At 37.4% G+C, this 25,749-nt stretch overlaps 1 protein-coding gene across 2 annotated transcripts in view; it reads right to left on the bottom strand.

The window, feature by feature from the left end:
* The window catches only part of LOC127847237 (mitogen-activated protein kinase kinase kinase 2-like), a 107,186-nt gene extending 91,802 nt beyond the window's left edge, over positions 1-15,384 (bottom strand). The window contains exon 1 of one of the 2 annotated variants that reach the window (XM_052378989.1): positions 15,240-15,384. The gene's annotated coding sequence lies outside the window, so the exon portion shown is untranslated. The remainder of the gene's footprint in view (positions 1-15,239) is intronic. The other variant, XM_052378990.1, reaches the window with a different exon arrangement.
* Positions 15,385-25,749: the final 10,365 nt, after the last annotated feature.

The following is a 25,749-nucleotide window of genomic DNA, read 5'->3' as shown; positions in this document are numbered from 1 at the left end:
TGACAGACAGACGGACTGACGGACAGTTCAACTGCTATATGCCACCTCACCAGGGGCATAAAAAAATTAGGAATACTTTCTAACCTGCAACCAACAAAAAATCAACATGTTGACATTATCAATTACACTTATTAAATTTAAGACAGTCCATTTTCCTGGGAGAACCACTTCCACTAGAACCAGTGACATGCAAACTGATGTAAACACATTCAGAGTTGAAATTGAACTAGGGATCTCGGCAGGTCAAAATAAAATCAGGAAATCGATGACGTTTTGAAGCAAAGATAATCATTTTAACAGCTTTGACAGTACTCCATACAACACAGGTGTCTCCTACAAGTAAAATGAAAAAACCTACCAATTAAACAATTTGCATAACGTTCAAATTACCTGTTATCTGTTCACTAGTGATTTATCATCACAAAATCCCATAATAATTAAGAAAAGCATATATTTGTTGTTGTTTTTTACATTCGCCATCTGTTTGGCCTCTGATTATAACAGTTGTGAATAAATTAGTATATTCATATTGGTTTTGATGTGCATGATACCAAGTTTCATATACTACTCAAAATTTGCTAAGGATCACTTTTATTTTCACATTGTCTTCAAATGTGGAAAACATTCATTTTAAATTGTTATTTTGCAGTTTTGATATTAGAATGTGTGTTGTTGATGTTATTTTTATGTATTGATTTATAATTGATGCGTGTCGCTGGCTGAACCTAGGGGTGAACTTCAAATAACACATACTATAACAAGAGCACCGCCTTGCGGGTGCAGACCGCTCATCTATTTTTCTTTTTAAAGGTGAAGAGACCTATCTCAACACTTCAATCACAAAGGAGGGAGGGGTGGGGTGGAGAGGGGTGTATGGTGTGGGGGTGTGGTCATTTATTACATTATCTTCCAAAAATGCAAAAAAAAAATTTGCAGGGGGGGTTCTTGGATGGGATGGTTGGGGCGGTATTTCAAAAATAAAATAATAAAAATGAATATTTGTGTTTTTTAACCATGTTTAAAAGAAAAAATGGCGGGGGGGGGGGGGGGGTTGGTTCGTGGTGGGAGGGAGTGGTCATTTATTAGATGATCTTTAAAAAAAATAAAAAAATTAATGGGGGGGGGGGGATTCTGAGGGGGGGGGGGGGGGGCCTGGGGGATGGTTTTGGTGGAGTCTATTGTGGTATGTCAGGTAAGAGTTGTTTTGTCAAAGTATCAATCAAATCTAATCATAAATAAAGAAGTTATGGCAATTTTAGCAAAATTTAATAGTTTGACCTTGAGAGTCAAGGTCATTCAAAGGTCAAGGTAAAATTCAACTTGCCAGGTACAGTACCCTCATGATAGCATGAAAGTATTTGAAGTTTGAAAGCAATAGCCTTGATACTTTAGAAGTAAAGTGGATCTTAACACAAAATTTAACCATATATTCAAAGTTACTAAGTCAAAAAAGGGCCATAATTCTATCAAAATGACAACCAGAGTTATGCAACTTGTCCTGTACTGTCCCCTTATGACAGTTTGTGAGTGTCCCAAGTATGGAAGCAATATCTATGATACTTTAGGAGTAAAGTGAACCAAAGCACAAAACTTAACCAAATTTTCAATTTTCTAAGTATAAAAAGGGCACATAACTCTGTCAAAATGCCAGTCAGAGTTATATAACTTTGCCTGCACAGTCCCCTTATGATAGTTGGTAAGTGTTGCAAGTATGAAAGCAAAAGCTTTGATACTTAAAAAATAAAATGGACCTATAAACACAAAACTTAATCAAATTTTCAATTTTCTAAGTATAAAAAGGGCACAAAATTATGTCAAAATGCCAGTCAGAGTTACATAACTTTGCCTGCACAGTCCCCTTATAATAGTTAGTAAGTATTGCAAGTATGAAAGCAATAGCTTTGATACTTTAGGAATAAAATGGACCTAAACACAAAACTTAACACAATTTTCAATTTTTTAAGTATAAAAAGGGCACATAATTTAACAAAATTTTCAATTTTTTAAGTATAAAAAGGGCACATAATTCTGTCAAAATGCACGCCAGAGTTATCTTACTTTGCCTGCCCAGTCCCCTCATGATAGTAAGTAAGTGTACCAAGTTTGAATGCTATAGCTTTGATTCTTTATGAGAAAAGAGGACCTAAACACAAAACTTAACCGGAGGCCGACGCCAAGGTGATGACAATAGCTCATAATTTTTTTCAAAAAATAGTTGAGCTAAAAAGTGATCCTTAGCAAATTTTGAGTAGTATATTTATTTCATATGTACCTTTCATGAATTTGCATTACTTTGTGTATTTCTATTAAATTTACAAACTTTTAAAGGTGCAGAAATGAAGGATCAAGCATAATCCTGATAGACAGATGGCTAAACAGAGGAAGGGATTGACAGAAAGACAACAAAAGGCTCACACATAGCAATTTGTACACGCATTTTTATGATCCTGTCTAATGGAAATGTTCAGTAATTACAATTTTAAGTTTTGTTCTATTTTTAGTACTTGTAACTTGACCATTGAATTATGGCCAAAAAATGGTCATGTCTAATCCTCACATTGCCTCTTATAAGTGTAGTAAGTTTTATCCAATTATCTTACATACTTTTGCTTAATTGCAGGAGAGATAGACAGAATGAATGAGATAGACAAACAGACATGATAGACTGAGGGTAATTCAACCGTTTATCTGGTGAAACTGGTAGGGGACTAATTACTCCCCACTTGTTGGTAAATCAGGCGAAAACAATAAATACAATTGCATATCCATAATATTATGGTACAATGGAACGTGAAGAACTTCAAATGTGTGACCACAGAGAGAGAGAGAGAGAGAGAGAGAGAGAGAGAAAGAGAGAGAGAGAGAGAGAGAGAGAGAGAGAGAGAGAAGAGAGAGAGAGAGAGATGAGAGAGAGAGGAGAGAGAGGAGAGAGAGAGAGAGAGAGAGAGAGAGGGAGAGAGGGAGAGAGGGAGGGAGGGAGGGAGGGAGAGAGGGAGGGAGGGAGGGAGGGAGGGAGGGAGGGAGGGAGGGAGGGAGAGAGAGAGGAGAGAGAGAGAGAGAGAGAGAGAGAGAGAGATCCCTTGATTCATGTCAAGTATTAACAAGGGCTGTTTGTAAAACATGCATGACCCCAATATGGGCTGTCAGTTGTAATGGCAGCCATTGTGTGAATATGTTTTTGTCACTGTGACCTTGACCTTTGACCTAGTGACCTGAAAATCAATAGGGGTCATATGCCAGTCATGATCAGTGTACCTATGAAGTTTCATGATCCAAGGCCTAATAATTATTGAATTATCAGGAAACCATTTTACCGTTTTGAGTCACTGTGACCTTGACCTTTGACCTAGTGACCTGAAAATTAATAGGGGTCATCTGCCAGTCATGATAAATGTACCTATGAAGTTTCATGATCCTAGGTGTAAGCATTCTTGAGTTATCATCCGGAAACCATTTTACTATTTCGAGTCACTGTGACCTTGACCTTTGACCTAGTGACCTGAAAATCAATAGCAGGGTTTTCCCCAGGCCATTTAAGCGCCCCTTGCCGGGGCGCTTGAATTTCGAAATCAGAGTCCCCGGGGCGCTCGAAATTTTCCGACCTGTGTGTTTTATCAGTAACTGCAATTACCCATTCTGGCGATTATTTTAAAGTTTGCGAACGCCTGTCGTCTCAATCATCAATTTATTGCTAGGTTACGTAATTAAGGTATCGTCAGGGGGCCTATTAACCGGCTCAATCTAGCTGACAGTCGTTACGGAGTTTCCAGTTTAAATACACAGATGCGCTTCAATAGGCGTCTTTGTTTTATAGCCTAATCAAGCAACCAAACATCCATCAGCTTGTGTATTATAACATCCAAAATTTAGATAAGCGCGTGTCATCTGTCGAAACAATCATATTGTTAGTCACTAAGCACATCGAAGTAGATTACACAGTTAAATCCCAGAGATTATCTCGGAAACGAGACTTGATTGAAAACAATGAAAATAACGATATTTATTTGCATAAGATGAGCTAAAATAGAAATCAAAACCAAAAAAAACATACACAGACGACACAAAATATAATTGATTTAGACCTTTTAAAACAAACAAATAGTTAAAAAAAACACTTTCACTTTCCCGTGTTCAGAAAATGGCTTGTACATGTACATGTTGCGTGAACTCTAAATTTACATTCAGTTGTCGATTGGTCACTGTAATAGAACGAACAGAAACTATGCGCACACATCACGTCAGGTGTTTTACGAAAGTTCAGTGGGGATACCCCTGCCACAATCAATGTCCATATGCACTTAAATATGTTTTCAATTTATGATGCTTAATATTTAATTGATACTGCTTATATTTTGCAAACGTTCATCATCTATGTTATCATTTCTGTTGTAAGATTGTAATGCAGGTCTGCAGCCAACAAGACGGATGCTGTATGAAGACACCCGATGCTTATTATAGAATTTCCCGTGTTTATAATATTATTAGTGATGTCCGGTTAACCACCGTAAATAATATGTGTTTCTGTTATTATAATTATTATTTATGTCCATCGCTTCAATAAAGTTTGACAGTCACGTAATCGTTTATTTATAAACCCATTTGAAACCAAGACGCTATCTAGATGTTTCACACCCAAAATCTCACATTTGCATTCGCACCTTTGTGCACCCGTTTATACTTCTTATTGGCATGTTATTGACATGTTGTTGTTACATCAATAAACGACCAATAACAGGGGTCTGGAAGCTAGAAAACTCCTAATATCTCAACTGTAAAAACAAACGCAACGTGTCAAGTTGCGAGTCAATAACTGAACTTGTTATTATACAAATTTTGTTCTTTCATCTTTGTTGCACACATTACCGACACACACCGAACATAGTGAACGCGAGAAGTCAAACAAAAGACTTCTAAGAAGTTAGCATAATGTAAAAAAACCCAGTAACAACACATTTACTCAGATAACACAACGTTTCTTTAAATGTCCGATAATAGCGGGCACAGCATGCAAAGTTAAGTATCAGTGTGACAGAAACGTGAGCTTGGTGCTAAATCAGTCATTAATAGAACGTTCCCGATCGTTGCAACAGCTTGACTTTGTATCTTTGTTATCAAAGGGAAGCAACTGCTATAACGACAGTTTTCTAACTTAGTTGTTGTTAGCCTATCTTCGTCGTCTACCTAAAAAAGAGCTCAGAAAGGATGAAATGACAGTTTTAATATCGGGAAAATAATGAGTGTTAAATAACTTAGATGCTCTTAATTTGGATACAACTTTAAAAAAATGTAAACATTTATCCTAACCAATCACTTCATATCTGTTTTTCTTAGATTTATAACGCACCACAGAACGTCAATTGACACATTAATTTTTTTTTAAATCAACGTCGGGAGGGGATACTCCCGCACCCACCCCCCATCGGCCCCGGGGCGCCTGAAAAATTTTATGTGGAAGGCACTGATCAATAGGGGTCATCTGCCAGTCATGATCAATGTACCTATAAAGTTTCATGATCCTAGGCGTAAGCATTCTTGAGTTATCACCCCGAAACCATTTTACTGTTTCGAGTCACTGTGACCTTGACCTTTGACCTAGTGACCTGAAAATAAATAGGGGTCATCTGCCAGATTGTGACCTTGACCTTTGACCTAGTGACCTGAAAAGCAAAAGGGGTCGTCTGCCCGTCATGATCAATATTCCTATGAAGTTTCATGATCCTAGGTGTAAGCATTCTTGAGTTATCATCCGGAAACCATTTTACTGTTTCGAGTCACTGTGACCTTGACCTTTGACCTGAAAATCAAAAGGGGTCATCTGCCAGTCATGATCAATGTACCTATGAAGTTTCATGATCCTAGGCGTAAGCATTCTTGAGTTATCATCCGGAAACCATTTTACTATTTTGAGTCACTTTGACTTTGACCTTTGACCTAGTGACCAGAAAATCAATAGGGGTCATCTGCCAATCATGATCAATGTTCCTATGAAGTTTCATGATCCTAGGCCTAAGCGTTCTTGAGTTATCATCCGGAAACCATCTTGTGGACGGACCGATGGACCGGCCCAAGGACCGACCGACATGTGCAAAAGAATATACCCCCTCTTCTTCGCAGGGGGGCATAAATTTCAAAGTAATAAGAAGATAAAATATATCATTTGCATTGAAGTGGCCCTTGTCATGTGATTCTAACGAAGCTGCTGCTTCTGGTGTGTTTATACCTGTTAAGAAGTATTTTCTGTCCAGCAAATGTAGACTACTTCCAATTATACTGCTTATTATTATGCAATGCAAGTGTCATGTTTACATCTCAGAAAGTATTAAACCTTCACAAAGCCAGAATATAACAGATAAACCCAGACAACTAGAATATTTGTAGACTCTACAAAACCCTCCCTTTGATAATTCCGTAAAACAGTTTGACGAGTCGAAAAAATGTTTAGACAACATTATACATGTAAAGCACAATATCCCAGAGGATTACATTCCGTTTCCATCATCAGTCCAGGGCCCTCAATCTGTCAAATTCACGGCCGCATTCCCCCACCTGAAAAGTATACTTTTGGGGGGAAAAATTTCCCCCTAAATTTTTATTTTTATTTTTTTTTTTTTAATAGATAGATGTGTCTCATGATTATTATATCTCAATTCTATTTTAATTTAATCTTGTCAAACATACTTAATTAATTATGACAAAAGCAATGAATATAGTGCAAACATGTACAAATGTAATAATTAGAGAGTAAGTAAAAAATCCCCCAAAAAGGGAAACGCCGCGAAAATTCCCCCTCCTATGGGTAGCGACCTGCTTCCCCTAAAATGGATTGAGGGCCCTGCAGTCTCTTATGTTACTTGCCGCGATTTTATCGTAGGGAAGTACACCGTAGGATCAGATTAGTGTGGTTGGTATGACAAAGCGTGAAAACTGCAATAAACCAATGAAATCATCAATTGATAGTGGCACAGGACATTCACGCTCAACTGATTCATAGACGGTCCCATCGTCAGTACCTTGGGGCCATAAAACATACAGTGTGTAAACAATTTCAGGTTTTGTGATGTTTTTTATAGTAATGAGACGGTACTCTAGCGAAAATATCAGAGAGAAAGAAACGGCAACGATAGTGTTGATTTGGAGTATCATAGCTTGCATGTTCCCCTATTTTAACTATACGCTTGACAGGGAACCAAAATAAATTATTTCAGATTGTTTTGTTTTTGTAATTGTGTTCATGCAGAATGATTATTGGCATATTTTTTCGCATGCACAAAAGTTTGAACATTCTGATCTTGCGAAACGAATAAGGAAATCAAAGGATTTTTTTGAATTGAAAGACAATTTTAAAGGAGTCTGACGGACTCTCCTGACACAAAAACAAGGAGTCTGATTCTAATTTTAAGGAGTCTCAGACTCCTGAACTACCATTAGTGTCGAAAGCTGTCCTGTAGAAACAAACCTGTTTCTGTAGAAAACAGTTTTCATGAAACAATTTGATAGGTCTTTTTCCTACCCTCGCAACTAAACGGTACATCAATTTAGCTCATCGTAGGTCAAAGTGGTCTCTAGGTATCATGCGGGACGGATTTCATGTAACAAGCCCTGGTGACCTTGACTTTTGACCTGTTGAACTCAAAATCTATAGGTGCCTCACTATTCCACCAAGCAACCATCATAACAATTTGCATGATTGTAGGTCAAGGAGATGTCAAGATATCCTGATGACCTGATGACATCACAACGGATTTTTATCGAGTTTTCTTCCCAATTGAAAGCTGATATGTCAAACTTAAATTCTGTGCTCGAGATATAGTGCAGAAACAGACAGGTCTACAGACTGATATCAGCCCATCCTATCAACCAACAAACATTTACACAGCAATATAACACATATTATTCGAGGGGGGCATAATAAAATATGAGTGTTGGTGAAGAATGAATAAATAAAGTTTGAGACAAGGTGCATCATTAGCTGAACAATATGAACCACCATGGTCAATGGCAATAGAAAGAACGTGTGCTTCAAAATTGTCAGAACAAACAATTACAAGATCAATAATGTCTTATTTTGATTATATGCATCAAGAACTCAGTGCATCCATCAATACAGTGTGAGGTTTGAGTACATGTCAAACTGATATGCAAAACATGCCAAGAATGTAGTCACAGCAGATAACGGGACATGGACTGATAACCCCTCAATATCTAGACACCTGCATCACAGCAAACCAACACTAACTATACTTATGTATAACTGCTTCCTGTTGAACATATTGTTAAACTTCATAAACACTGTGAAAATAAAATAAAATCGAACAACAAATAACTTATAAATGATGCATGTGTACAACCATTCCTAGGAATAAAGTACAATAAAACTTCACTTAAAATTAACTGCATTTCATTGATATGTTAACGAAATAAATTTTTGGGTAGACCTCATCTCTTATCTCTGTACATATTTGTTAACAATAAGAACTGTTCATTAATTATATTGCAATCTAAACAAAAACTAGAGTTTGAAGTACATGGCTGAAGCACATTCCTGTTTTAAAGCTGCACCACGAAAAACAAAAATATTTTGTTAGTTTTATTTCACACAAGCTTATAAGGATCAATTACATAGGTATTTTAATTACATATAATGGAGGCTGGCCAGAATCTTTGTCAATTTAACCAGGTATATTTTCCAGCTGGGCACACTGGGATTGATTGCTGACATTTCTACCGACCCAGACTGGGCTACATGTTAGGAAGTATAAGGTTTCACATTCTAACCTCAAACAAGATGCTTTGTGCACAATGGCTAGGTTTACTGTGGCTTGTTAGCTGCAGGTGACTGCCTAAAGTGAGGTGACTTAGATGTTTACATTAATCATATCCAAAAATACACAAACAGTAGAACAAAAATGCAAAACTATATCTTGTCGAGGCACTTTGACACTTAATGAATGGGAAACAAATGCAGCTAATGTTGTTTGGAGTAATGTTGACTTCAAGTCCAGGTTGACAAATGATTGCTATGCCCTATACAATGTGTAATATGTAACCCTTAGGGACATGTTAGGTACACATCTACCACATTTGTTTTCTTTGAAGTTATTTCATTTTTTTAACTACAAAAAAATAACACAAAGGCAAAATGATTTGCATGGAGAGCATGCGCAACTCTTGACTTTTATCAAGTATAATTATTTTATTCATGTGTAGTGATTGTTAAGAATAATTTTCAATTTTTTCAAAAGACTGGTTCATTCTAATAAATGCGCCTGTTCATTTTGCAAAGGATTTGTGACCATTAGGTACTCAACTTATATATCTATTTAAACTACGTTCATGTATAACCGTAATTACTAAAAATTTTGACACTCTAAATTTTTGTACACCCCCAATTCGAGCCAAAATAATTATTTTTCGTGACTCTAAATTTTCTGACATACCGGTTTTCATCCATAAAATATTGAGACTAAATTTCTGGACAGTTTTTTTTATCTGCTATTTTACCAAACTTCTGCCCTATTGCACTGATCTGTGGACATATTTTACCAAACTTCTGCCCTAAATTGGTACATCCCGTGTATAAGAAAACATAGTGAATGCTGATAATCAGATGTCCAATGGACTTTCATCATTTGTAAAAAGGACGTACCAATGTCGTTTTTGGGTATAATTTACACCCCGACATCCATTAACGAATGGGCTGACCTACATGTAGACACAGCCAATGTCAATAAGTTTTCCAGAGGTGAGTTAATCTATTTGTGGTGTTTATGTTTGATTGTGAGAAATAGGGCAATTAACCAACAAATATTGAAAAATGAAATATTGTAAATATTATCAAAATATTTACATATTCCAAAATTATTTTTCATAAATAAACTGCATATTTACGTGCAATTTTATGTGATATATTGCGACTATATCTCTCCTTTCAATCATTTCAATTGTAATATATATTTGTATTAATATTTTGTTCATGCATGTTCAGCTTGCAAGAATTTGCAAACAAGAGGACCATAACTAGAGCTTTGTCACAGACGTGACGAATACCCCCACATGCCACATTGACACAGAATATTTTGCATGTTGTCTTCACATAAAACAGCAGACACCATGCTCAATGTTTAAAACGCACTAAGTGACCTCGTGACCTAGTTTTTGACCCAGCATGGCCCATGTTCGAACTTTACCTACTCATCATCTAGATACAACTTCTGACCACATGTGGTGAAGCTCGGATGAAAACTACATGTACTTGAATTAGAGAGCAGACACCATGCTGAATGTTGAAAACGCACTTAAGTGACCCCATGACCAGTTTTTGACCCTGCATGACTCATATTCAAACTTGACCTAGACATCATCTAGATACAACATCTGACCAAGTTTGGTGAAGATCGGATGAAACGACTTGAACTAGAGAGCAGACACTTAATACTTAAGACAGACAGCTAGACTCACACCGACCGACAGACAAGCTCACACCTATATACCTCCCTAAACTTTGTTTGTGGGGGTATAATGACCATAGGGCCACTATGGCCCTTAAAAGTGCTCACCTGAGTTCACAGACACTATGGTAACTGCTGAAGACTTGACCAGACTGTCTAGTTTTTGACAAGTTGACCCAGATTAAAACATAACCGTAATATTGTCAAGATAAATATTCTTACCAAAGTTCATCAAGAATAAGTCATAAATGTGGCCCTAGATGGGTAAGAAGTCTGTGTAAGACACAACCTGTCAGATGACCTTCTATTTAGATGCAGCTGATGTTTAGCAGTACAAATGTACATTGAAGCAAAAGCAAATCATCTGTCAGTTAAGGTGCTATGTTTCCCTTACAAATAAATTATTATACATTTGTTACCTTTAATAAACCGTATACTTGCATTTTGTTTCATGATGTAATGAGTGTCAAACGTTGATATTAGAGAATAAAATCATAAACATGACTTCCAATACATGTGTCCCACAGCATTTTTACAAGCATTATTTTCAGCATATAGAAACGGGTTTCAATACCAGTTATTTTTAGACAAGAAAAAAAAAGGGAAAACCAGACTTTTCAGAATATACATGTAATTATATATTGTCAACTGTTGTTTTAAGAAATGAGATAGCAGTTATTAATATGTTGTATGACCAATATTGGCCTATATACAAAAATTATATAAAAATTATTTTGATTCTACATGAACCATGATGCAAGCAATATTGATGCACTTATACTGCAACCTCTCTAGCCACCTGTGGAGTTACAATATACGTCATCAATTGTGAATTCAAGCACACAGTGTAAGATTAACTTGAGAATTAAAGCTGTGAATAACCATGGAAACCAGATTCTGTTTCAAGTCAAAAAATCCCCCATGCCATTTCAATTTGCTTTATCTTTTCTGGTGTATCAGATTTTAAATTTTCATGAAACAACTGGCCAAAAAATCTGTCTAAACTGGCATGCTACTGAATACATTATCACAAACCAAATGTTAAAATTCTGATTAATGTTTGTAACTGACCTACATTTACAAAAATCAACAAGTTGTTGCTTTTCTTTCACTAAATTTTGATACTGGTACTTAACTGTTGGAAGTTGAAATTACAGAAAAATATAATAGTTCATGACAAAAGCTTAACAACCTTTAGGTGTTAAAAAAGGAACATTAATATTTGTGTTTAGCTTGCTTAATAATTATTCCGTCTTGAAATTGTAATAATCTATAAATACGTGCCCTTTGTTCATTTTCTTAGAGACATTTTCAAAGTGCCACCCCATAATTATGCTTACAGCATAAATAAAGGTGTTGAAGTTTATTATTTCACATGGTATATTTTGCAACAAATAATGAATATGCTTAGTTTTCATAATGCAAATGCTGTTTATGCGATAGAATGGTGACAAATGAGTTTAATTACACTCTAAATTGTGTAAATACTATAAACAACAATGCCTCAAAGTCCATTCCAGCATTTTTTAAGTAGCAAAATATAGTAGTAATGGCAACTTTCTTTTGAGCAAGCATTTAGCTTCTGTAGGTTTTACTACCAGGTACTGGACTTGATCCAGATATTACTTTATCACTTCTTTGATCATTTTAGACATGAAAAAAAGTCAACAATTCTGTTAAGTTCTGAAGGAGAGATATTCTGTTAAGTGTGAATTGCAGAAAACGTCATTGTTTTGATTTTACAATTTGCTGTCATATTTCACATAAGCAAGACAAGGTATTGTAAGACACTAGTTAGACAATACTGTTATTTGATAAAGAGTTTAACCATCTTAATGTTGTTGATCCGATAAACATTTTTGAATTTCAAAACTTCGCAATACATTTTTTTCTCAATGTTGAAAAGCTTGACAAAAACTGACTTTTTTACTTAGGAAATAATAACTATTTTGGCTGAAAGCTTTCAAATTTATAACCATGTACATTAGCAAAAGTAATAGTTAACAAAACAAAATATGCACATAATTAAAGGTGTTTTTGAAATCTACATAAAAGCACGATTCACAATTTTGAATATTCAATTGACATTGTGGTTTACTCTAATGTCAAAATGAGGCTCAACATACTCGGGTTCAGTCTAATATGGAACGGGTACGTTTAAGTATACTTAAGAGTACCCAGTGTACATGTAAGAAGAAACAAAGCCGACAATGACCAATTAAGTGTTACTAAGCACTGATGTTGCATATGTTATATTCCAAGTTGGCAGACAACGGAAAAAAGAAATTAGCCCTTTTTTTGCTTGAAAATTTTTCTTCGCTTGCGAGCCACTTGCTGACATTTTGCAGCTGACTTTTTTGTTTACATAGACACCGGTGGCGTAGTGATAATGATACATTAACACCATTAAGCAGTTTTCGGTACATGTGGTATTTAGGTTAGAAACCACTAAAACAGCCTGCCCGTCTTGGTAGTAATTAAACGACATTTTATGAAATCCGCACAATAATTTTTTTCGTTTTTTTGTTTTTGAAGAAATGCGTAAGAAATTACTTAGTCAGCATGAGACCGTCATTGCATGTCAAAAACCGTAAGACTCACAGCGAAACCGTGAGACTTGACAGGTAGACGTTTCCAATTCTACACTCACGTATGCATGATTTTAGACGTCCTCCGATTGCGAACGTAACATTTGGTTCCTGAGCTTACATTATTATGTCCGCTTTCTTTTCTAAAGAATTGTGTTAATTTCTGTTGCTTCGACTTTCCATTTTTGTTCGCAGCATTTAATTTTCCCGGAATCTTCAACTCACTTTCTAAATCGGTCTTTCAAGTCGCATAGCGACCATAAAGGGAAGTTACTCTTGTCTACTTTTTTAGCCAATCAAAATCGTTGTTTCTTGGGAAATTAGTTTATAGTGGCTATGTCAATGCCATAACTCCGCCCATCTGATTAAATGACTGATCCCGGAAAAGCACGAGTTTAGAAAAACCCACTTATCACCCCGGTACAAACAACGCTGGTCTATTAAATCAACCAATGATAGCTTACTTTAAATAATAACGGTTGATACGGTGTGTGATTTTGAAAGGATTATAAATGGGTCATGTTTATTTGTACCAGCAGATTAGTGGGTTTTTCCAAAAAGTTGCTTTTTCTGGGATACATATACCGTACTGGTCGATTCGATAACGTGGAATCATAACATCTATAGCATAGGTCATTACACGGCACACTTCAGTGATTCAGTTATCACGTAAATCGCCAAGTAACCCAAATATTCGAAAAGTCTTGTCACAGTGTAAAGCGTGACCAATTAAGACATCAGCCATGTGGATTATCGACCTAGGCGGTCGTCATTATCCCCTGGGGCCTTTTCGGTAAGGGTGTTATCTGTGTAATCTTAGCAATGTTTCTGGCGATTTATACGGCCTGAAAACAGGCATTTAATTAGAGTGTGCATTTGTAAAGCATAGGGTCTTTTTTTTCAATCGCCAATTTCATGAAAATCTTATTTTTAATTGCAAGTAAGGAATTGTAATCGCCAATGGCGATTTAGACGATCGGTAACGCTAACGTAGGGCATATTCATTGTCAAGTCTCCCGCCCGAAATCTGTTTAATCGGTAATATTAGCAACATAAACTATTTTCTGGCATAAATAAACACAAACAGATCACACATATATATATATATATATATATATATCACTTATGCGCAAATGAAAACAACTTACATGATGTGGTGTGCTCGCATAATAATGATATTAATCCAAAGTTTCATACACATCAACGGTTCATGAAAATGTGTAAGTTTTTGCAATGGAAAACGACGAGAATTCAGAAAATTCCAATTTTGAAAATATGCTATTGATTATCTCCAGAATCCCCCAACGAGATAGATCTGGTGTCTAATCAACCAATCGTAATACACTGAATTTCTACGCAACCTCCGTAAGATAGATTGAATCATTTATTCAAACTTCGACTCTCGCTTTGATAATGTTTTTTTATAAACTTTTTGTTTTGAGCATTTATCCACAAACAACACGCAAATTGATATCGATGGTAACAGGTATTGTCTTTGTTACGCTGTTTAAGGTTGAATGTTGATTGAATTAGAATTTATAGACAAACTTGAGACTTATTATTTTGACATTGAATTTGGTTAATCAGTAAGAACGAAGAGCTATACATATGTACCTATAAAAGCTCAGAGCATTCAAGAAGAACTATCCCAAAAAGTTAATTGAAATGGTGCAAAAACACCTGTATTATTGCTTAGTTGCCGGCTACTTTGAAAATAATTAAAGGGATTCTCTTTTTTTTTCTGGAGAACAATGATCGGATCATATTAATAGCTGAAGAAAATTCTGAAAAGATGTTAAATAGTTCTGCAAAGACCTACTTTCCAGTCAGAAATGTAAAAGAAACACTTTAAGTTTAAGGTATGGAAGCCATAACCAATTAACAAACAGATCATGTCATTTTAAATTGCAGTCCTTTGAAACTTGAGCAAACATAACAATCATGTGTTTTACTGTCATTACTGTTTAATCCATCAGTAATCAACCGGAAACATATTTATATAAATATCCATTCCATCTATTTTACGCCAGTAATAAAAAGTGGGTCATTCTTTCATTTTTTGACATAAAATATTCACACACATTGAACAACGGGTCAACTGTGGTAAATATCAGTTCTTGTGTTATTATTAAGTTAAGTCATCTGATAACGAACATGAATTATCATAAGCAGAACATGAAAATTACGAAAACTACCAAAATACCTGGATGCTCGTTAGAACACTAGTCGAAACTCACTTTAAATCACTCTAAATTACTTTCCAAACTTATTAGAAGAATCCATTTTGGTGACGTCATATAAACAGGTGCCCCAATTTACTCTGAACGAATTACTCAAGTTGTGTAAAGATATTTGTTGCTGCAGTAGCCTCCCCTGTTGTAAAATTTAGCTTAGTGTACTCGACAACGACATCACTCTAGAGCGAAACCGAAAATTGTTACATTATACAGACATTACTGATTACTCTACGTTGCCCCACACTCTCGTCCTGCCACTCTGGCCAACCAAAAAGTGAAACTATTTTTACATTTGATATATTTCACAAACATGAAGTCGAAATGACATGTTTTAGAGTAAGAACGTCATTGTAATAAGCAGACGATAAGAAATACTCGCCAGTCTCGTCAAAGATTTCAGAGGCCTTTGGTCTCGTTTGTCTTTCTATCCTGCCCCTTTTCAGCAGCATCGTTGACCTTTAATAACAACAGAACAGAACAGAATAGTTTATTTGACTAAAGCACGTAAATCTGACCGTCTTTATCATACATTTACAATACCAACATTCGCAATTTCGTTTAAATACTATATATTTCCTTAACTAGTGTCTTGATTTTATAGATCAATCATGGTAAACAACGAGCATAGACGACATTATATAGAGGATATGTGTTCATGTCAGTATAAGATCGTTTGTTATTTCACGAGTGATCATAGAAAATATAATTTCACGAGTGGCGCAGCCACGAGTGAAAATATTATTTTTCTATAATCACGAGTGAAATAACAAACGATCTAACACTGACATGAACACATTTTCTGTTTCTTTTATGCCCCTTTTTCAAGAAAATAATTAACAGCTGAAAAGTTACCCTTTCTCGGAGTTTCTCCCGTGGCGTGCCTCAATACATTGATATGACGTCATTTTGTTGACGAAATGACATCATTTTGTTGACGAAAATACGTCATTATTCCAGGAAATTTCTTCAGTTAAACTATTTTACAATGTAAATAAACGGTAAAAAAAGCATTAAACTAAAAGAAAACGTGTTGGATTCGGTGGAATATCGATTTTGTTTCACTCGTGATCATAGAAAAATATAAACAAGGATATAAACAAGGGAAGTACATCTTGATGTGATAATCTAAAAAAAGAAAAAGAAATTCCGAAAATGTGTTCTTTTCATTGATGAAAAGAACAATTGTGTTATTTTCACTGCTATTATTCCACTGCAGAAATGTCATATTTTATCATTAGGTATAACAGAAAAAGTATTATTTTTCAAACCGATAAAACTTTGAAGAATAAAACAAGTATACATTTCGAAAGAATCTGTACCAGAAAATACCACAGGTGGAAGTAACGTGCCCTGGATAGTGTATGGGCCCAGGAGCCCAATATATTCAAATATATATATATAATCGTGTTTTAAAACTTTTATGAGAGGAAAATTGACAAAGAGACATGACAAAAATCGCAATCCTCTGATATTAGAATCATAACAAGTCATTAACTATAATTAATCATATAGATCTACCTGTCTTCGCGGGCCGCTAAAATGTCCAAAATAGCTTTAATTCAAAGCATCCATTGGTTCTTATGGGCAATTGGACAACCTTTCAAAAAAATATTACTTCAAAGAAATCTGTCCAGCCGTTTACTCACAATCGGCCGATAACCAAGCAATATTGCGAGCCCGTTTGTCCATGAGAATTGATTTTGGACAGACTTTCGAAAAGTAATTTTAGTTTTCTCCCCTTAATCGATAGCTCGCGTCCTATTCCTTTAAAACAACGAGGCATGTTATGATTCCAATATCAGAGGGTGGTTTTTTCATGGTTCAATTTTTCTCTCTGCTGGGACGATGATACAAAGATCCTTCCCCATTGAGGTCTGTTGTCGACTGCTGGGACGACGATACAGAGATCCCCCCCCCCCCATTCAGGTCTGTTGTGGACTGCTGGGAGTAGCTGATAAAAAGATCTTCCCCCATTCATGTCTGTTGTCGACTGCTGGGACGACGATACAGCGATCGCCCCATTCAGGTGTGTTGTGGACTGCTGGGAGTAGCTGATACAAAGATCTTCCCCCATTCAGGTCTGTTGTCGACTGCTGGGACGACGATACAGAGATCCCCTCATTCAGGTATGTTGTGGACTGCTGGGAGTAGCTGATACAAAGTTCTTCCCCCATTCAGGTCTGTTGTGGACTGCTGGAACGATGATACAGAGATCCTCCCCCATTCAATGGCAATGCTCATTCAGACATAAGCTGTACTGGTGCTATTCTTGGACAGGGTGCTCCCGAGTTCTTGAAGCTGGTCACTTATTCCAGCTTCTTGCTGTTCATAGTGACGTCTGCACCAGTGTTATTTAAAACAATGTCATTCTTCCGCGGTTCATATCATAATGTATGCTGTTTGGACACGTGTGCTCGAGAAACCACCTACAGATCGTTCTCCTCGTTCCCTTTCTCTATCACCCGCCCGCTTAACCCCAATCTATTTACCCAAACTTTCAAATAAGGTCACATCAAACTGATAAGAGTCCGGTTTTGCAACACCTAAACATAGAAAAAATAAATTAAGTTGACAAAAGGAAAGCACTATATACTTAGTTATTTGTAAAAATTAATGTCCGTGTGCACAGCGTTGAAGTATGACTTTACTCTATGTAAAATATGAGTACAGATAACATACACATTCTACATACAACTAATTTTCGTCCTTTATTTAGTTAGGCTTCTGGTATAAGATGATATATTAAGTTTGCATCGAGTAGCTCATCTAATGGGGGTATTCCACTACGACCCGATTCCCCACGACATTCGTAGCATAATCGGCGAAGGTCCTAACTCATCCGTAGCTAGTCGTGGGCCGGTCGTAAGTGATACCTGCAACTTGTGAGCTTGCGAAAAATTGTGGCCAGATTTTAAACGTGTTTAACATTTTGCCAGGACCTCCAAGACTGAATTTAATCGCAGATGACTCGTAACAGCGTCGTAGTGCGTTCTTTGGCGTCGTAATGGAATCGTAGGTAATTCGTGACTCAATCGGGAATCGGGGATCACGTGATCTGTCTACGAATCAGCTACGACTTTGTCAAGACTCTCACGAGTTCACCCCTAGTGACTTGCGAGCCCGCTAAGATTCTCGCGATTAAGTTACGAAACAGTTACGATTTTCGGAGAATGGGTGTGGTATATAAACAGAGCTTCTCGTGTTTTTTTTCAGTCATTCAGTTAATAAGGCTTTGTATGAATGACAGGTACTTTGTTTATGATCAAGCTCTAGTGCAAATACTACATCTGCTCTTCGTCGAACTTCCATTTTTTATTTGGCGCCAAAAATGAACGGAGGCCATCTTACACGTGTACATGTACACAGAAGAATGTAGGTCACATTGTAAAGAATGATTAATATCAATAGATATTGGCGCCTAATTCATGGGTGCGTTCGGCGAGATCCTAGCTCAGTCGTGACCGATCTGCATCGTTCGTAGTACAGTCGCAGTACATTCTTACACATCGTAGTGAAGTCGCGACCCTATTCGCAAGACTTCAACCGAACCCCACGATTCGTCGTAACTCAATCGTACCAGTGTTGTAACTGAATCGTAGACTGTCATGAGTCTTCCCGATTCAATAAATGTGATAAATCGGAGCGAATCGTGGGCTAGTTTTCGTAGAGGAATAGGGCAATAATGTTATAGGCATAAAGGTACTGAAGCCAAAATTGTTTGCTTTTTCATATTATTAAAGATATATGTCACAATAACGTAGCTAGTTGACATGAATGTAAACCGTATATTGAAAAACTGGAATCGTAGTTGTTGTGTACTTGAAAACACAAATATTACATAGATGTCTAGTTTATTAGTCCCAAACCTATATCATTTACAAACTGACAGGGTTCATAGCATAAAGAGGTTAAGGTGTACGTGACATGAATTCTTTTTGGTAAAATTACAAGCGCCTCGTTCTTAACCGCGTTCTTTTAGAATTGTGAATGTTTAATTATTCAAACACGTTAAATATCGAGTTTTTATGTAGAACTTATATCATACAGTTTAAGCATAATATTGTCTACCAAACATATCACATCAGCATCTCAAACTTGTATTGCAGTCTACTCTCGTTATCTCGACATCGGATATCTCGATTTTCTCCATATGTCGAAGTAAGCTCAATGTCCCAATTTTTTTCCTTCTTGATCTATAGTAATAAACATCGCATATCTCGATTTTCGTTATGTCGAATAAATCGATATCTCGATATAAAAATTTGTCCCGAGTCCCGATTTTACATGTATTTACTGTGGTTTATCTCGAAGTGCGAATAACTGTCCCAGTGTTGGCAAAGGTGAGAATTTTTTTCTCTGATACTTCACCGTCCCGCTTCGCCCGGCTGCTCCCGATTCTGTGCGGTAGATAATTGATCCGTTAATTTCAGTAATGATCACACGTGAGTAATGTCGTTAGCCATTAGCACTTGAGTAAGGCCTGTCACTTTAACTGCAGTTAAATGCAATTAATACACACCCTGCCGAAAGGCCGAAAGACTAATTGTTTTTACAAACAACATTCCAAAATGCATTGAGTTATATTTGTGTGTATATAACCGTCGCAAAGTTGCAAAACTACAAAATGTACATGTACAGTTCAGTATTACGGAACGTGATTAACGCATGTTCAGATGACTTAGTTCTTGTATCAGATAATGATTTAATTTCTCATTGTGGAGTCTTTGATTCATCAATTAGTGACCATTGTATTGTTTATTGTACACGCAAGAAATTAAATATGTCAATTGGTAAACATTACAATGTACACACCAGATCATTGAAAAACTACAGTAAAGAAAACTTTGAACAATGTCTTTTATCTACAGACTGGAGTAGTGTCTTACTAAGTGACAATGTCTCTGTAGCTTGGGATAATTTTAAAAGTACATTTTTATCTGTTCTTGGTGGCATTGCACCTGTAAAAGAAGTTAGATTTTAACAACGCACTCAGCCTTGGATTACTCCTGATATTTTAAATAGTATCCAGGCAAGAGACAAAGCTTTTCATGTAAATAAGATAAATAGAATGGAAGAAAGTTTTAATAATTTTAATGAGTTGAGAAATAAAGCTCAGTCACTTATCTGTAAGGCCAAGAAACATTATTTTTCAGATAAACTGGAACAGTATAAAAACAATTCTAAATCTCTCTGGGACACACTTAAGAAGTTAGGTCTTCCCACTAAAAAAGGGAACTCTTCATCAAGTAGCATAGGGCTTCAGATTGATGGGCAAATTTCCTTTGACAAATTTACAGTAGCTGAAAAATTTAACTCATTTTATACAACAGTTGCTTCTATACTTGTTGAATAACTTCCAAAAAGTTTTGATAAATATGGCAAGAATTTTGTAAGTAATTACTACGCTACTAAAGGTGTTGTGCCAAACAGTTTTTCTTTTTCCATTGTGTCTGAAAATACAATTTTAAAGCATACACATAAATTAAGTGCTAATAAGGCCTCAGGTTTGGATGGCATTCCTGCTAGATTTGTTAGGGATAGTGCTTCTTTCATATCTTGTCCCCTTGCTCATATTGTTAACTTGTCAATCATACAGGGTTCTGTTCCTGATGACCTCAAGTCAGCGAGAGTTATTCCCCTCTATAAGAAAAGTGTTAAGACTGAGGTTGAAAACTACAGACCGGTTTCGATCTTAAGTATCATCTCAAAGATCCTTGAAAGAGTAATTTATGACCAAGTTGAAGGTTACTTGAATGACAAAAAGCTTCTGTATAGCTATCAATCAGGATTTAGGCGTGGCTATTCTACAGACACCTTCCTTACCCATATATCTGATTATATTCGTTTTAAGATGGATGAAGGTAAGATGGTTGGTATGATATTGTTAGACCTACAGAAGGCCTTCGATACCGTCAATCATAGTATTTTAATCATGAAACTTGAGGCTATTGGTCTCCATAGTGAAGCAGTCAGGTGGTTTACCTCCTATCTCTCCGATCGCCATCAGGTTGTTGACGTATCAGGTACTATGTCCTCCGAGGCCTCCATCTCATGTGGTGTTCCTCAGGGCTCCATTTTAGGTCCCCTTTTATTTTTAATTTATGTGAATGATTTGGCCGCTGTGGTAAGAAATAAAATTTTACTTTATGCTGATGATACTGGCATCCTGGTAGCTTGTAAACACATTTCAGAAATTGAATCCATTCTTTCTAGCGATCTCGAACTTATAAGTGAGTGGTTAGTGGACAATAAACTTTCCCTACATCTTGGTAAAACAGAATCTATATTGTTTGGCTCAAAGCCCAAACTAAGGTCAAATTCTCAGTTAAATGTCTCTTGCAATGATGTGTCAATTACTCCATCAAGTTCTGTTAAGTACCTAGGTGCTGTATTGGACCAGTTCCTGTCTGGTAAAACCATTGCTAGATCAATTATTACAAAGGCAAACTCAAGGTTAAAGTTCCTATACAGAAATAGTAAGATCTTAACATTGCACACCAGAAAACTCCTTGTCATGTCTCTTATACAGTGCCACTTTGACTATGCCTGCTCTTTTTGGTACCCTGGTCTTATTCAGTCACTTAAAAATAGGCTTCAAACTACACAAAACAAGATTATTAGGTTTGTTCTGAATATGGATAACAGATCACATGTTGGTCAAGAACAGTTTTCACATTTAGGTTGGCTGCCTGTTTCAAAAAGAGTAGAACAGATCATACTTTGTCATGTACATAAGATTAAAAATGGCCTTGCACCAGAGTATATGGGTGAGAATTTTAAGCTAGTGTCTGGCGTACATAATCGTTGTACTAGGTCTAATATGGTAGCTCAGCCAGAATCTGATCATTTTGCTGAAAATTTTATATTTGAAGACTCTGGTCGTTTTTCCAAACCAAGAGTAGGAAGTTTTGGTTCTAAAACATTTACATATAATGGTATCTGCTTATGGAACAATCTTTCTCAAAACATCAGGGATGTACCTAAACCTAACAATTTCAAGGGTGCCACCAAGAAACAGTTTTTAGAGTCTTTATAGCTTTTTATAGTATAATTTTTATTATGAATTTTATGTTCTGTTAAAATACTGTGATACATTTTTAAGTCTTATGATCAATAAGATGCAAGGATCTCGTAATTATTCTTTAACTTATAGTATGCTACAAAGTGTGTTTATTAACTACCTATGCAGTGTGTAACTTTCTTATGCAACTTCTGTGATAATAACGAACATGTGATTATATTTATTCATTCTTAATCAGTAATATACTTTATTAAACAGTACATATTTGATACATATACATTATTAAAATCTAATACATGACTGTTTCATGGTTACTGCCACCAATAACAAGGACCACAATGGAAATAAGTAAAAATCATTTTTCTCTCTTTTGTGTTATCCTTGGTATTGTGTGTGCATTCCATGGTTTGCTTTGTATATTGCTGTGATAATATATTTTATATTGTATGCATTATGTAGTAACTATGTAATGTTCATATGTTTACCAAATAAAATCAATCAATCAATCAATCAGATGGACAACCCTCGTCGTTATTGAACGTCAATTGCATCATAACTTTAAATAGCAACTTTACCGGATGTTTACTCGACAGTTTAGAAAAATGATAACCGCATGTGTTCATGCAATTTTGTAACACTTAAAAAGTCATTTTAAGCATTTAAATAGCAACTTTAATCGTGCCTCGTAAAAACGCGTATATATCAGGTAATAGATAGGGTAGTAGAGAGTATTATGCCACACGGTGACGGCTTTAGTTAGACCACTTAGCAGGTATAAAGATGTTAAAAATAAGGTATATTTTCGTCTCATTTTTTCTTTGAAAACGCCAAATCGGATATCTCGAACTCTCGTTATCTCGATATTTTTTTCTTGTTCCCGCCGATTTCGAGATAACGAGAGTAGTATGTAATTACTACTAAATAAGTAAAAGGTAGTGTCACTCCATATTTTTATCGTCGAGAAAACGGTGAACAATACCAGCTCCTTGACGAAACAGGTGTCACAGATCTTTCATCTTCTCCGCTTCCGTCTGTTTCGTCGTTCTCCGTTGTTTTCTGCGGTTTATTGCTTTGAATATTATTTGCACAGCATAGTTCACTCATATTTGTTGAGTATTTAGTTGTGTTTATGTGTTGTTTGTGATTAATAATGCGCTAATTGTCTTAAAAAATAAATACGTGCCACGACATAGAGGCATATTTAGGATGTATTTGTTTACAGAGAAACAAGTGAAGATATACTAGTACATATTTTTTATTTACACATAAATCAAACTTCATATTCTATCGCAACCACTCATAAAACGGAGTTCCTGATGATTTTATGCTTTAAGCGTGTTTTCTATTTTAGTGTTATCCGAAAATCTGATAAAAAACTTTATTATGAACGAGGTAATTTACCAACGGTTTTGAACAATCCGTCATCACATCTTTTACTGAAAAAGGAAAACACTGGTCATTTTCTTTCGTTCAAGCGGTTTCGAAAATGCATGCAAACTGGTAAGAAACATGTTTCGCATAAACACAACATTATTGACGTACACGGTAGACATTAAAAGATAGAACGTTTGTGTATGAGAGTATGGTAAACAAAATTTGAAAATTCCTCAAAATGACTGAAAACGCATTGTAGAAGAGTCTCGGACCTGAACATTTCTATTCTGGCACAAGCCTGCGTGTACCCATACGTGTCTGATATGATATGGAAAGTGGCAAGGAGGGCACAAGTCGGCGTGTACCCAGACATGTCTGATCTGATGGATAGGGGGGGGGGGGGGGGGGCACATGTATCCAGACGTGTATGTTCTGATGGATAGGGGGGACCCAAGTCTGCGTGTTCCCAGACGTGACTGTTATGATGGATAGGGGGGAGGGACACAAGTCTGCGTGTTCCCAGACGTGACTTTTATGATGGATAAGGGGAAGGTACACAAGTCTGCGTGTACCGCTACGTGTCTGTTCTGATAGATGGGAGGGGGCACAAGTCTCCGTGTACCCAGACGTGTCTGCAATGATGGATATGGGGGACAAATGTCTGCGTGTACCCTGACGTGTCTGAAATGATGGATAGGGGGGGGGACACATGTCTGCGTGTACCCTGACGTGTCTGTTCTGATGGATAGGGGGGGGGGTACAAGTCGGCGTGAACCCAAACGTGTCTAATCGGATGGATATGGGGGCGGGCAAACGTCGGCGTGTACCCAGATATGTCTCTTCTGATGGATAGAGCGGGGGGCACAAGTCGGCGTGTACCCAGACGTGTCGGAAATGATGGATAGGGGGGGGGGGGACACAAGTCGGCGTGTACCTAGACGTGTCGGAAATGATGGGTAGGGGGTGGACACAAGTCTGCGTGTACCCAGACATGTCTGTTCTGATGGATAGGGGGGGGGGGTACAAGTCGGCTGAACTCAAATGTGTCTAATCTGATGGATATGGGGGGGGGGGGGACGTAGGCGTGTACCCAGATATGTCTCTTCTGATGGATAGAGCGGGGGGCACAAGTCGGCGTGTACCCAGACGTGTCTGTTCTTAAAGATGGGGGGGGGTGTGGGGCGGGCACAAGTTGGCTTGTACCCTGACATGTCTGTTCTAATAGATGGGGGGGGCATAAGTCGGCGTGTACCCAGACGTGTCTGTTCTGATCGATGGGGGGGGGACACACTTCTGCGTGTACCCAGACTTGTCTGCTCTAATGGATAGGGGGGGGGGGGCACAAGTCGGCGTCAACCCAAACGTGTCTAATCTGATGGATATGGGGGTCTGTTTTGATGGATAGGGCGGGGGGTGGGGCACAAGTCGGCGTGTACACAGACATGTGTGTTCTGATGGATAGGGGGGGGGGGGCACAAGTCGTCGTTTAACCAGACATGTCTGTTATGATGGATAGGGGGGGGACACAAGATGTCGTGTACCCAGACATGTCTGTTCTGATGGATAGGGGTGGGGGGGGGGGACACAAGTCGGCGTGTACACAGACGTGTCTGTTATGGTGGATAGGGGGGGGGACACAAGTCTGCGTGTACCCAGACAGGTCTGTTCTGATGGATAAGGGAGGGACACAAGTCGGTGTGTACACTGACGTTTCTGTTATGATGGATAGGGGAGGGGGGCACAAGTCTGCGTGTACCCAGACGTGTCTGTTCTGATGGATAGGGGAGCGACACGAGTCGGCGTGTACCCAGACGTGTCTGTTATGATGGATAGGTGGAGGGGCACAAGTCTGCGTGTACCCTGACGTGTCTGTTATGATGGATAGTGGGCGGGGCACAAGTCTGCGTGTACCCAGACGTGACTGTTATGATGGATAGTGGGGGGGGGGCACAAGTCGGCGTGTACTCAGACGTGACTGTTCTGATGGATAGGGGGGAGGGGGTACAAGTCGGCGTGTACTCAGACGTGTCTGATATGATGGTCAGAGGGCGGGGGGCAAAAGTCTGCGTGTACCCAGACGT

This window comes from Dreissena polymorpha, chromosome 10 (genome assembly GCF_020536995.1).
Source record: "Dreissena polymorpha isolate Duluth1 chromosome 10, UMN_Dpol_1.0, whole genome shotgun sequence".
Taxonomy (NCBI): Eukaryota; Metazoa; Mollusca; class Bivalvia; order Myida; family Dreissenidae; genus Dreissena; species Dreissena polymorpha.
Note: the sequence above shows the minus strand (reverse complement) of the source record. Positions and strands in the feature narration are given on the sequence as shown.